The following is a 13,614-nucleotide window of genomic DNA, read 5'->3' on the forward strand; positions in this document are numbered from 1 at the left end:
GGTCAAGGGCAGAGAGAACGGAGAGGGCATCTCATCAATACATAGAAATATCTCAGAAGTGGGTTGTCAAGAGGATGGTGCCAGGCTCTTTTTAGTAGCGCTCAGCAACAGGAAATGGAGCAGTGGCCATAAACTAAAACACAAGAAATTTCACCTTCCACCTTCTGAAGAAGAACTTCTTTATGTTGAGGATGGCAGAGCACTGACCAGGCTGCCCAGGGGGCTCATGGAGTCTCCCTCTCTGGAGACGTTCAAAACCCACCAGGACACATTCTTGTGTAACCTGTTGTAGGTGACCCTGCTTTGGCAGGGGGTTGGACTGGGTGATCTCCAATGGTCAATTCCAACCCTAAAAATTCTGTGATTCTGTGTTTGATGGAGTAAACTCACTCCAGGTTATCAGCATCTCTCTGCACTGGGAGGCACAAACTGGCCACAGTACCCATGTATGGTCTAACGATGAGTGCTGGGTGGAGGAATGGCTTACACAGCCCAGGATGCTGCTGGCTGTCTCTGCTGCTAAGGCTCACTGCCAGCTCCGGTCCAGCTCCCAGGGCCCCCAGCACCCTCTTCCACAGGCTGCTTCCCAGACAGCCTGATCCCCATATCATGGTAGGAGGTAATACCTTTCAAGGTGCAGCACTTTGCATTTGCTTTTCACTAAATATGCCAGAAAGTTGATTTTATCTTCTGTGCAGGGGTATCCCTTTCTGTCGTGCTTCCTTACTATTCAAAATATCCCTGACCATAGCAAAGGTGTCTCCTGACATTTTATCATAATATTTCTATTCAAAATTCCTACTGATTCTTATTTGTCAAGTATTGGTCTGAAATGCACTTTCCCCTCACGTTTTCTTAGTCACCTAACATAGACTTTTGGACTTTCTCTGCGATAGTATCAACTTGCTCCTGCTGCCATCAAACCTTGCAGATAAAAATATGCAGTGTTCTCTCATCCCTTATCAACATCCTGAAACTATCAGAAATACTTTAGGAGACAGGAAAAAACCCCTTATGATTCCTATGTTTGAACATCTTCACCAACATAGATGAATCCTATCTTTTTGTTCAGACTTGTGCTCTGCTGTTCTCACTAGATGGATGGATTATTTACCAGGTTTCAATATTATTTTTTTAAAGTAACAACATCTTTAACAGTTTTCAGCTGGTAATAAATGTTATTTGAAGAGTCATCCATGCCTACTTGCAAGAGACTAGCTATAAAGAGGTATCAGCTGTAGGAGCATGGTGGAAGTTCGTGATTTTGAGAGGAATACAAGCTTTAAGTGAAAACCTAGAGTCTGCAAAAGTGAACAGTATTTGGATTACTATTTCAGTAAACTGACTTTGCCCAAAAGATATCTCTGACTCAGTAAAGTCCTACTCTGACTAATCTTGCAGTTAATGAGGATGTATGGACTAGAAAGACGTATGGATGTTTGGATTGAAGGCGTCATTTGTCCCTCAGCTCTAGCACAGTTACTAGCTGGGAGCAATCACATGTACAGTGCTTTTAATCAGAAGATGACAAATCAAAGTGTAACAGTTATTTCCTTACGAGCAAGCTCCATATTCCAACAAATCCACAATTAATTACATCAGCATTACTTGAAAAGTGCAAGAGGAGCAGTATGGTAAAGAGGCAGCTTATGAAATCCACAGTTGCTGGTTATTAGTGCTCTTGGAAGAGACTGAGTTTAAAACTCAAGATAAAGTCATAAGGCACAGGATGGACAGAATTGCACTTATTTTGTAAAAAACATTCAGACATACTCAGAAAGTGATGGAAAATAATGTATTTGCTTCCCCCCCCCCATTTTTAAGCCACTATCTCACTGTTAAAAGAAACCAATACACTGAAAGTCTACATGCTAGAACTTTTTTGCCAAAAGAATGACTTAAACTCTTCTAATTGAGCTATGACTTCCAAATATCCTATTATAAAACTCTTTTTTTTCCTCAAACATAAAATGTATGATCCTAAGCATCGTAGTTATTTCATAAGTAGTATTTAGGCTGAACTAATGCTTTATCACCAAATTAGAAAATGAGCCAGTATTTTCTCTATTCATATGACAGATTAAAATACAAAACTGAAACATTTTGAGAGACTATTTTTTCTAAGGAAATCATATACTTAGCCTATTTTATAAAGTCTAAAGACAAAATATAAATCAATGACTAATATCAGCATTTAGGTGGAATCATCATAGATTTTTTGTGCAGCAAGATATGTAAAAATAGTATATTATTACAGGCCCAGCAGTAACTGACCTGATAGGGTTGTATTTTACTTTTCTGTCAAATCCCTTGTTTTGCTCTCCTTTCTTTAATTGTAGGTATAGCCAAAATGTATATGGATACATATGTCCCTGTATATTCTTTTTCATATACTTCTCCTTTTAACATTTAGTGCTCATTTACAGTCTAACTGGAAACTCATTAATAACAACAGAAGGCTCCACTGCTTTCAGCAGGTTTTGGATCCCATTCATGCTTACCTTGGATGCTTTGTGCAGCACTGCCAAAGCACCAAGGGACTCATAAAACAGGGTAAGTATAGAGGGCCTCTTACTTTGTCTATCCTGGTTATTCAAATGTGATCACAACTGTTCTCTGGCCCTGAGGCAAATGGTAAGAGACTCATATCAGTACTACTACACTTTCCTTGCCCTCCATAGCAGAGAGGTTACATCCAAATCATCTACTGGGAATAGCCCCTGGGCTGTGTCTTTTCCTGAACCATGCTCAGATCTGTCTGGAAGGAAGCCAGCCTGCCAGGTCCCAAACAACGCTGGGGATTGCTCTGCACTTCGACGGTGCACAGGAGTGAGCTGCCATTCCAAGGACATTCCCTGGCACTGGCTCATGTAGTAAAACAGACACAGCCCTTCACTTTAACAGCACTAGTTACCACAATCAAAAATCAGTGGTCAATATTAATCTATCTCAGGAAAAAAAAAAAAGGAAAAATATGGAAGAAAAACTGCCTCAAAATCATAGGGGGCTAGTGGAGCACTGAGCTGTTGCCCGGTTTCTGCTGAAGCCACATTTAAAGGTTGCATCCTGACTGTACAGGGAGAGCAGATTCTCCCTAGGTCTGCTGTGGTATAAATGGAATTCATGCACTCCTCTCAGTATGATTTGATACGACCATTCTTTTAAGGCACACATTTCCTTAATTAAACAGAGAGCTAAGGATGAGTTTCCAGCTGAGGAAATTCAGTGTCACATGCCAGGCGTATCTCAGTCCTAAAGCTGAAACAATCTCAGTATAAAATCAGACATTATTTCTTCATTCACAGAAAACATGACTTTCTGTAACTAATGATCAATACACAGTTTTAGGTATCAAGATCCACAGTTATACATTCTGAATCAGCAACTATGAAAACAGGAAGACACATAAATTCTGGCAGATAAATTCATGCAGTACAGGAGGAGAAGCTTTTTGTACCTGTGCTACCATGGAATGGAAAAGCTAAATAGCCCAATTTCCTTAAAACCTATGGCGGGTATCCAGAAAAATGTAAATTTCAAATCAAGCAGCTTGTTGTTATACATGTGAATAAGAGAGAATTGATGGGCCCTATTAACCAGCATATTAAAGACAAGACATTGCAGACAGAAGGGATTTCTGATCTGTCCTCTCACTCTTTCTTGGGAAAGTTAGGAATACACTGAATCCTAATGGCTGACCCTGGATATTTTTTTACATTTACTGTGGCAAGTGGGTGTTGTGAAGTGAGGGGAAAAAAAATAAAATATGGTGATTTCAGAAATTTTGCAGATATCTTTTGATGAAGGAAAGGAAGTTTAAGTAAGAACAGGCCCTTTTATTTTGGCTCAAATTGCTACCTCTGTGTTTTGTTGAACCTTTTCAATTACACTTAGTGTCTCCTGTTTTGCTCTGACTTACTGTTGAGACATTCCTTGTCTGTGGCATTTGCTAGCTACCCTCAGCACATGTTATCTTGGGTGTCCTTTTGCTGGATAAATGCATATTGCTTCAGAGCAGTTCAGTTTACTCATATGAAGTCACACTGTGACCTGCTGTAACCATGATTGTTTACTTTGTCTGCTGAGAGCTGGAGGCAAACAGCTGCATCTTATTTGCTGAAAGAAATGGAGCAGGCTGAAACTGTCAAGACAGGATTCCCCCAGCCTATTAGCGTGTGCTGCCTGTCTCACCCTTTCAGCTGTGCTGCTGGCTGCCACTGCCATCAGAGGCAATAATTATTCATTGATTTATTTCACCTCACAAAGCCTACCCTTACAGCAGCAATTGTCTAGGATTCTCCCCCCACCAGGGATGCTCCTAGGATAGTAGCAATGAATTTGTACTGTCACTTCCAGCATCCTTTCTCTCCCAGCTGTGTAAGTGGAGCTATCAGATGGTGTTACAAGCTACTCCAGAAGCCACACTCTTTGATAGAGCAGGTAAACACAGACACAGGCCACTTATTTTGTCTGGGAACCTGCATTCATGGAAGCTTTGCATGAATACTGGAAAGCAAAGAGAGGAGACACAGGCTATGAAGAACATCAAGTGACAAAACTCTGCTAGAGGAAAGAGCTCCTCTGAAGAATTTTGTGTTAGAGTGATACCAATCAGCCAAATTTCAGGGCATGAGGCTGGTAGTAAGAAGCAGGTTGCTGAAGCAGCTGCAGGCACTCCTAGGTCTAGTTCAGCCTTAAGAGCCATCAGCTCAATTATTATTTTGTAAATCACAGCTCTAGAAAGTACACACTTAAGAAGGTTTCTTCTGATTTCTTCTCTGATGGATTTGTGCTGGTAGAAAGACAGTGTTCTTTTTTTCACATTTATTTCAGTGTCAATCATTACTAGCTAGAAACCTTTCCCTCTTTCCTAGAAGTGATGTTAGGGACATCTCTGGACCAGGTAAACTCTCAGAGCTGGTGGGGGATAGATAACATAAGTGCCTTTTTTCCCCGTCTGGAGGACTCTGGATTGTTTGAATTAGGTTTTTCCCCAGCATGAGACAAGGAATACCATTCTGAAGTGGAGAAAACAGCCTTCTCAAGCACTGGTAAAGGATGAAGAATATCTGGACAGGCTGCCATCTCTCCTGACTGATACTCCTAACTGAGATCTGAGAAAGAGCTTGGAACACCTTTTTAGTACAGCAAGTGAGCTAGACTCCTGCCAGTGTATGTGTTTCAGAGACTGGGGATTTAATTTATCCCATCTTCTCAAGGAACTGATCTCTGCAGGCTTTTCTGATGTCCATAACAAACCACACAGGGCAGGAAAGAGGGGAACACTGCTTGGGACAATATCCTGCCTTAGAAGAAACATTTATTCCCACCATGTCCCCATGTTCCCCACCTTTTCAAGTCTCATATGGAAAAGAAGTAGTTGATTTTACTCTGTTAATAGTTTTATTTACTGCTAGGTGTGTTGACTGGCTGACCAAAGTCAAATTGTATTTGTGTGTTTAAAAACCTGCTGGTGTGCCGGAAAAGGAGGAGACAATTTGCTGAGAAACACAGTTTCCCTTTTTTAAACTGTTTTCTCCAAGTTTGTGTGGATACAGCAGTTCTTCTTGAAGGCAGACATTTAAGTCTGTTTACGTTTCTGTGTGGTATCTCAGTAACAGAACAGCCATTACTGCTGGGCTTTAGCTGCTGTTGAAAGAAACTCTGTGACGAGACACTGTCTCAACCTTCCTCCCCCTCAAACACAGTTTCAAATATTGTAAAAATAAACAAACAAAACCACAAACAAACAAACAGATAGGGATTTGCTACTGCCAAAAGCAACACATCAGTTCTATTTACTTTTCCGAGAGTGCTTCTACAGAGATTTTTCAGGATCTCTCATACCAGCTCTGGCACTGTCTGCAATGCAGAAGTCTTGGCGTAAGTGACTGCACTGAGCAGATAAATTGTTTGAGCAGATCCTGAGGAGCAATCCAAGGAATATTTTTGGTCCACCTGTACTGTAATACTGCCCACCAAATAGGGACAGCTGTTCTGGAAAATTCACATTTTGCTTTCCAAGTGAGCTTCTAAGACAAAAATTGAATTTAGATATCTATTTAGCTTGTTTTTAAGTTCATTTTGAAAGGACAGAGTGATGGTCAATGACACCTTCCTTAACCTCAAAGCAAGAACATATGGCTATCACAGATGTAGTGTGATAAACATCCACACTGTGCACAAATACAGACAATCAGTGGCTAAAAACTGTCACTAAATGCTGCTGTGTATGTCAGGATCATTCTGCAACCAGTCCCTAAGGAAAGAGCTAAGAGAAATAATGAAATGTAAAACTTCAAGCCTAATTTAATATGTTTTTTGTTTTGAAAATTTCACCATACAAAGGATAATACTAATTTTCATGCTTTTCATTTTAAAAGAGAATGAAAACTCAAGCCAAAAGAGTACTGAACTTGAAGGCTTCTGTATTTTCCCATTCACTAGTGGTGCCAGGAAGAAGGCAGATGTCCTTAACTGCTTTAAACGCTACTCCTACCTCCAGTACTCCACTTCTAAGCACTCTACTACTTTCTCACAGCGTGGAGACAGCATGTGGGTGAAGGTACCCTCATGTTTATGACCAAGTCTTTTTATCAGCCTATTTTCAATTGTCTTCTCTTGCTTCTCCATCCTGCCCCATGAAATTCCAGTGCTGGAACTGGAACATAATCCACACATCCGGGTCTATAGAGTTTCAGAGTTTAATGATGAGTTGCATGAGTCATGTCAATAACTTTGGGTCATCACTGAGGGGCTGGAGTGCACAGCTCTTGGATACCTGAGCCAAGGAGTCTAGAAACAGACTGGATTGTTTGTTAGACAGCTTTGGTTGTTGTGGAATCATACCCCTAAATGCCAACCTGACCAATGGTGAAATGATTGCTCTTGAACTTATCTACGTTCAAAAAAAAGTCAACACATTTAGTTGTTAACATTTTCAGTAAGAAGCATTTTGCTGTATTTGAGGCCGACTGTTTCACTACTTTACAAACATTTTTGAAAGCCTGGACAGGAAAGAATATTTATTTCTACACAGAATTTTAGAATGCTTGATTTTCATTTCAGGCTAAAACAAAAATAAATGTCACAATCTTGACATTTTCTGTGAAATGGAATTATTGTTTGCTACTGAGGTTCTATGCAAAAGATAATTCAATGCTGAGATGGATGTAAAGAAGTTAAAAACATCTGAAGAGATTTCTCACTCAAGCTGAAAATTTAATTAGAGACTTTCACTAAAATGTGTGTCCATATTTCATTCTTCATTCTATTCCAAATGCTGGAATTCCTGTAAAATGAAGTGACATGACTTTTACTGCCAAATACCCATATTTTTCTTTGGTATCAGAAACATAAATATGCTACAAATCAACTTCTTTCTCTTAGATATGGCTAATTTCTCAAAATTGGTATACAATTAATGATGTAGTAGTTCCTAAACAAAGTCATTTGTGGTTCTGCATTATGAATTACAAATATTTAAAGAAGCCCATAACATTGTTAGCAAAGACACAGCTTTCTAAACCATTACTGAATTTGGAACCATGATGTCAGATCAGATGTTGAAGAAAAGACGTTGCTATGAAAATAAGAATCCTGTAAATGTCTACCAGAATGATCCAAGTCATAATTAAAAGTGGGACATTATTGAAAATTATGGGTTTAAAATGCACTAAGCTGAACCAGTGTGGTGTAGTTATTGTATTTGAGTATCAGACAGGATGAAGGGGGAACAAAGTAAATCCAGCTCAGTGGAAAGGATGCAAAACAGAGTCATTAATTTAAAAGAAATGCCTGCAGTTCTCAGAAATGGACCATATAAAAGGAATAGAAAAGTCAATGCAATTACTTTTCCTCAGCATTCCTCCTCTTAAGCAGGGACTTGGTATGAATATGAGAGAGCCTGCAGTGGGTCAGACCAAGGCACTGCCTACTCTAGGATCCTTTTCCAGTAGCCATCAATAGTTACAGCATAAGGTCAATGGAAATCAAAAATGCAGTGATATTTCCTCGTGATCCTGGGGCTGCATAGTCTCCTTCAACCTCTATTTCACTGACATAGCTTTTGGAAATGTATGGAGGAGTGCTCAAGACTTGATTGTGTTTTCAATACAAGCACTTAAAATGCAAAATAAATATGATTTTTTATGACAATACCCATTTTTTTTCACCTGAAAATTAGAATTGATTTATTCTTCTAATAATTTTTGGGTTAAAATTGTTTATGGTAATCACACACAGAGCCTCTTTCACATGTCAGAACAGACAACCAAAGCAAATTCTATATTACATTATTTTAGGCTGTAACAGCAAACAGTGAAGTCAACCAGAAACAGAAATGCTTTAGTGAAAAAAAATGACGTAACAGAAACCCAAAACAATCTTCAGCAGTAAAATATACTCGTTTTCAGAGATTCTGCAATTATTCTTGATACACTGTGTTTATCTTGAAACAACAGGTCTTTTCTGCAATACATTATCCAGATAATGGCAGACTTATAGATCAGGAGAAGTCTGCAGATTAAGGTGGTATCTTTCAGGCTGTACAAAAGTCCATAGATATTCTGAAAATAGGAATCAAGTATATTTTCTCTAGACTCTTCTAACCTTTTTCTGCTGCAATAATAGAAACCGCAATTATTTCCTCAGAAAAATCATGCAGCATGGGCTGGATGGCAACAGTATTGCCAGCATTTCCGTCTGCTCCTGTGTAATTTTCTGTATAGGGCTTCCATGGCTAGCCAAGAAAGGGCATTTTTGTAACGACTCACATTGAACTCTTACTAGCAGTTCTTCCTCCCACTTTTCTGCACCTACTGCAAGAGATTCAGAGTTGCAAGTAGTGCATAGTGAATGTGTAAGTTTGCTGATGACACTAAACTGGAAAGAGCTGTTCACTCCCTTGAGGGCAGAGAGGCCCTGCAGAATGAGGGACAATCAACAACTTTATGAAGTTTAAGAAGTGCTGGATTCTGCACCTGGGATGAGGCAACCCTGGATGTATGGACAGACTGGGGAATGAGAGGCTGCAAAGCAGTGCTGCAAGAAGGAACCTGGGGGTGCTGGTCAGTGGAAAGGTGAACATGAGCCAGCAGTTCCCTGGTAGCCAGGAGGGCCACCCTGTCCTGGGGGCATCAGGCACAGCATCACCAGCCGGGAAAGGGAGGGGATTGTGTATCAGGAGAAGGTTCTTCACCCAGTGGGTGGCTGGGCACTGGAACAGGCTCTGCAGGGAAGTGGTCACAGGACCAAGCCTGTTTCACTTCGTGTGTTTGGACAACATTCTCAGGCACATGGTGTGATTCTTGGAGTGTCCTGCACAGGGCCTGGAATTAGACTCGATGATCCTGACAGGTCCCTTCCAACTCCACATATTCCATCAGAGGTTGATGACTCTCCTGTGTTTAGATATTTGATCTGAAAATTAGTCACAGAAAGTCACCCTCACTCCCTGTTAATTAAGGCAATTATGTGAACAGATATTAATCTTTTTCTGAGAAGTGTGGTGAAGCTTAATTGCCTAACATTTTAATGATTTGAGAATTTTAAAGATGTAGAAGTTCAATGCCTTATACAATCATTCCTCCAGCATTTTCAGGTAAAAGATAAAAGTTGAAAACACAGCTTTTTGTATTGCTCATGGTTTGTAAGTTGTTAGCTTTTGCCACAAAGAAAGTATATCAATTTCATTGTACAACTAGGAAGGAGATGGAAATATGATTATTATCTTTATTAAGTTGCTTAAGACAAAAAGCTGAGTGACTTAGAGGGTAAAGGCCTGGGATTTCATCCCAGAAACACAAGCAGGGATTCAATTTGCAATCCACTGTTGAGACATTAGCTGCACAATAGCTTGCTTTATCTGATGATAAGGGAAAATTATTTACTAGATATCAAAGGGATACCTGCCTTTGACGGGACAGTACTTTTCATACAAATACATTGCATTTTATTGTTCTCCAAGTTTGAATCAATCTCAATAGAGAGCATTTGGCTAGCTTCAGTCCCAAGGTAAGTCTAAATATCTGTATTATTTGCCAGTTGTAACTATCTTGCCAGTTGTAACTATCCTCCTGTGACTTTCAATGCTTAAACTGGAGAATGTGGAATAAGACACTGATATGTGAAGCTACCTGCCTTGAAAATAAATCACTTAGGAAGTAAGTAAGGAAGGGATTCACATAGTGAATGGATGTCAAGGATACTGGACAAACAATAACAGTATTGATGACAATACACTGTTAACAATCTAAAGTTTGCACGCCTTTGCTGCTGTTATTATATAGGTAACCAAACTGTTTGGAAAGGAATAGATCACTGAGGAATGGATAGACTTGAATATACAAATTTACTTGTACTGAAACACTAACAAAATTTCACAAAACTTGATGCCTGTACATTGGTGACATACATAAAGGACATATCTTCCTAATTTTACTTCTTAGGCAGACATGTGGGGTTGCAAACTTGTGTATTTTCTTTTGCTCAGGCACAGAAGTTAAGTATCTATGCCAATTTTTTCTCAACAAGCAGGAAGAAGAGAAAACATTGTGCCTTCGTCTCAATAGACTAATGGTAAGAAATTCAGCCAGGTCAAGGCAAAATCATAGTTTCTTTGCTCCTTCCCCTTCAGAATCCACATGAATACTCACTCTGCCAATCTAAGCATGGGTGATCGGTTAGGATTTATTCTACCTTTTGTTCTGAAGGTGAAATGATTCCCCTTTGCATGGAATAATTTAATATCAACTGTACCAATTAAGAGTAATAACATCACGACCTAGCAAAATCTGAGTATCATTCCTCCACACTGAGGAACAGAAAATTCTGTCCTTGCTCATAAATATTTAATATGAAATGCTTAAACATGTGATTGTCTCTTCCTTATATAAGAAATGTCTTATATGTTGAATAGTCAAAACTATTTGGGTATCCTGCTAAGGAGTGCTGTTTTGTGATTAAAAGATTGAATTCAGTTTCATGAGGTCTACTTTCAAATCTCAGGTCTTGTCTATTTGAGTAGGGGATCTGCACATGACCATTCCATTTCAATGTCTTGCAAACTAAAGTTTTCACTTCTAGAAATCACGGAGAATAGAATAGATTTGTGTGTGTGTGTATTATCAGTTATCTGCACTCAAATCTCATTTTATATGGAGTAAAACCAAATCTCTGTGTAACAATACAGCTGCAGTTTCAATGACAACTCTTCTCACCCTTGGAGAAACCACCTTATCTAGGTTCTCACCTGTTACAGCTTCGTTTATTTGAGCTGTAAGCTCTGCAGAGCAAAAAACTTCTCTTGTTACATGTGAAGTATTTTGCATGAAATCGCATACTATTTGATCCTGATCATTGTTTGAACCAGCAGGGGCTAGTGTTGTATAAAAAAAAGGCCAGGCTCAACCGCCAGGTATAGAAAGTTGTTGCCATTTGATTTTTTGTTGTTGTTGCCCTTCTGAAAGACAATGTTCTCAGTTCAGTTCACAATAACTCTTCAGCGCATCAGAAAACCACAGATGTGTTCTCCTGTAATTCTGGATGAGCTTTTCTCACAAAGAGGTCAGGAGCCAAAAGGACATAAGTGTTCTCAGGCCTTGAAATTACTCCTCCAGGCGAGAGGGAGGCATGCTGGGGCATCTGTCTGTATTGCACTTATATTGGCAAGGAGGCTTTCATCTCCAAGGCTGATGATCCCACACAGAAACTCCCTGATTCCCATAGGTCACTCTCCATGACTTCAAAATGGCCCACAATTTTACTTTTGAGTTTTAGTTAAGATTGTTGGTAGGTTATAACTTCTGAAAATAAGGGAAACATTATAGAGTGCTGTTCTAGGCCGTGTCTTCAACTACAAGGACATTCTATTTCTTTTTTTCACCATATCATCGCTGATAAATAAAATACTACAAATGACAAAAAGAAAGGGAGGAATCTTCTAGGAACTTAATATGCATTAGGCAATAGGTGATAAAAATATCAGAAGGTAACACATGAAAACTTCTAGTTTTATACCACTTGTAGAGTCAACTCTGATGACTGCTATCTTATTACTTTGCATGAAAGATTAAACAAAATTTTTACCAGCTGTTACCCTAGAAAATAGATGAACACATGAAGTACATGAAAAAAGGCAAATCGTAAAAACACACATATTCACCTGAGTTTGTTGCTTTCAATCCATCTACTTATCACTGAACTATTCATATGTAACTGCACTTAGTATACAGTAACTTCCTAGCTCATAAAATATTGATTCAGGTTTTTTATCATATCTCTTTCTTGAACTTTGATCTTTCATACTTAGTGCTGCCTTGATGAAATATTTAGAAGTACATTTTCCATGTGAAAGGTAAATTTAGAGGTTTTTTATGGTAGCCTCTGTTAATGCATTAGCTTCAAACCACATGAGACCCAAGCTGAACTCTATCTTGGTCACATTTAGTTGATCATTGCATTTGCAAAAATCTTCCATCCCAAAGCAAATTTTTTTTAAGATAAAGGTAATTTTTTTCACTTCATTGGGAGTGGTTTACAACACTTCCTCATCAGGTACATTGAGAGAACCTTGAGAAGATACATCCAAAGAACTAACTTCAATAGTTACTTCCTAGCAGATAAAAATGTATAACATATAAAATAAAACAAGAATCCCAAATTAAAAAAAAACAAAAACAAAAAAAGAACCAAAAAAAGCCAACAAAAAAATCAACCACAATACCATCAAAAACCCACAGAAAACATTCTATATATATATTTATAGGCAGTGAATGTTATTGAATAATTTTTTCAAAGCAAACAAAACTACTGCAGTAACTCCTTTACCAATGTCATCAATTCATATGCTTAGCATAGGGAAAAAAACTTTCTCTTGAGGTTGAGAACTGACGAAGTCTCAGTTCACAGCTCATTCAACATACAGGATTGAATTCAGCATACAAGAACAAGCAAGGTCCAGCGAAAGCTTTTTCAAGGTCTGGAGGACTAAAGAGGGTTCTGTCCACCATAGTTTCTCTGACAGCCAAATGTCTCTTGTCTCCACCGAGGCACTAACTTTCACAAAACCTGTAGAAACTCAGTTAATTTTGAGACCTTTAGCTCTTTCCTGTACTTGGTTGAGAGCAATTTTGGCTGAAGGCTGCCATAGTTCTTAGGAAAAGAGAGGTGGGGTGGCAGACAGACATACAGGTACACAGAGCAAGAACGAACACCAGCTTTGGTTATAGTATAGCTGTGTAAATTAGGATATGATACTAAAATCAATGGAGCAGTATATATTTAAGAAAATGGACTATGCATATAAGAGAATCCATCCCGTTCTCTACTGTTTTGTTTTGTATTGCAAAAGTATGACTTGGGCTTCTTCCCAAAAAGGTGGCACATCAATAAACCAATGGAAGTACATCTACACCAATGCATGCAGCATGGGCAACAAACAGGAGGAGCTGGAAGACACTGTGCAGCTGGAAAACTATGATACAGCTGAAATCATGGAAAGTGTTAGTTTTTCAGTGGGACTCAGTGATCTTAACATTCTTTTCAAACTTAAGTAATTCTACATTTCTGTATTGCCTATTTCAAATATGCTGCACACAGCTCTTGATTAAGACA

General features: G+C 38.9%; 1 protein-coding gene across 6 annotated transcripts in view; it reads right to left on the reverse strand.

The window, feature by feature from the left end:
- Positions 1-13,614, reverse strand: part of MYO16 (myosin XVI) — a 368,841-nt gene that overhangs the window by 25,630 nt on the left and 329,597 nt on the right. The window lies entirely within an intron of this gene.

This window comes from Corvus cornix, chromosome 1 (genome assembly GCF_000738735.6).
Source record: "Corvus cornix cornix isolate S_Up_H32 chromosome 1, ASM73873v5, whole genome shotgun sequence".
NCBI classification, from domain to species: Eukaryota; Metazoa; Chordata; class Aves; order Passeriformes; family Corvidae; genus Corvus; species Corvus cornix.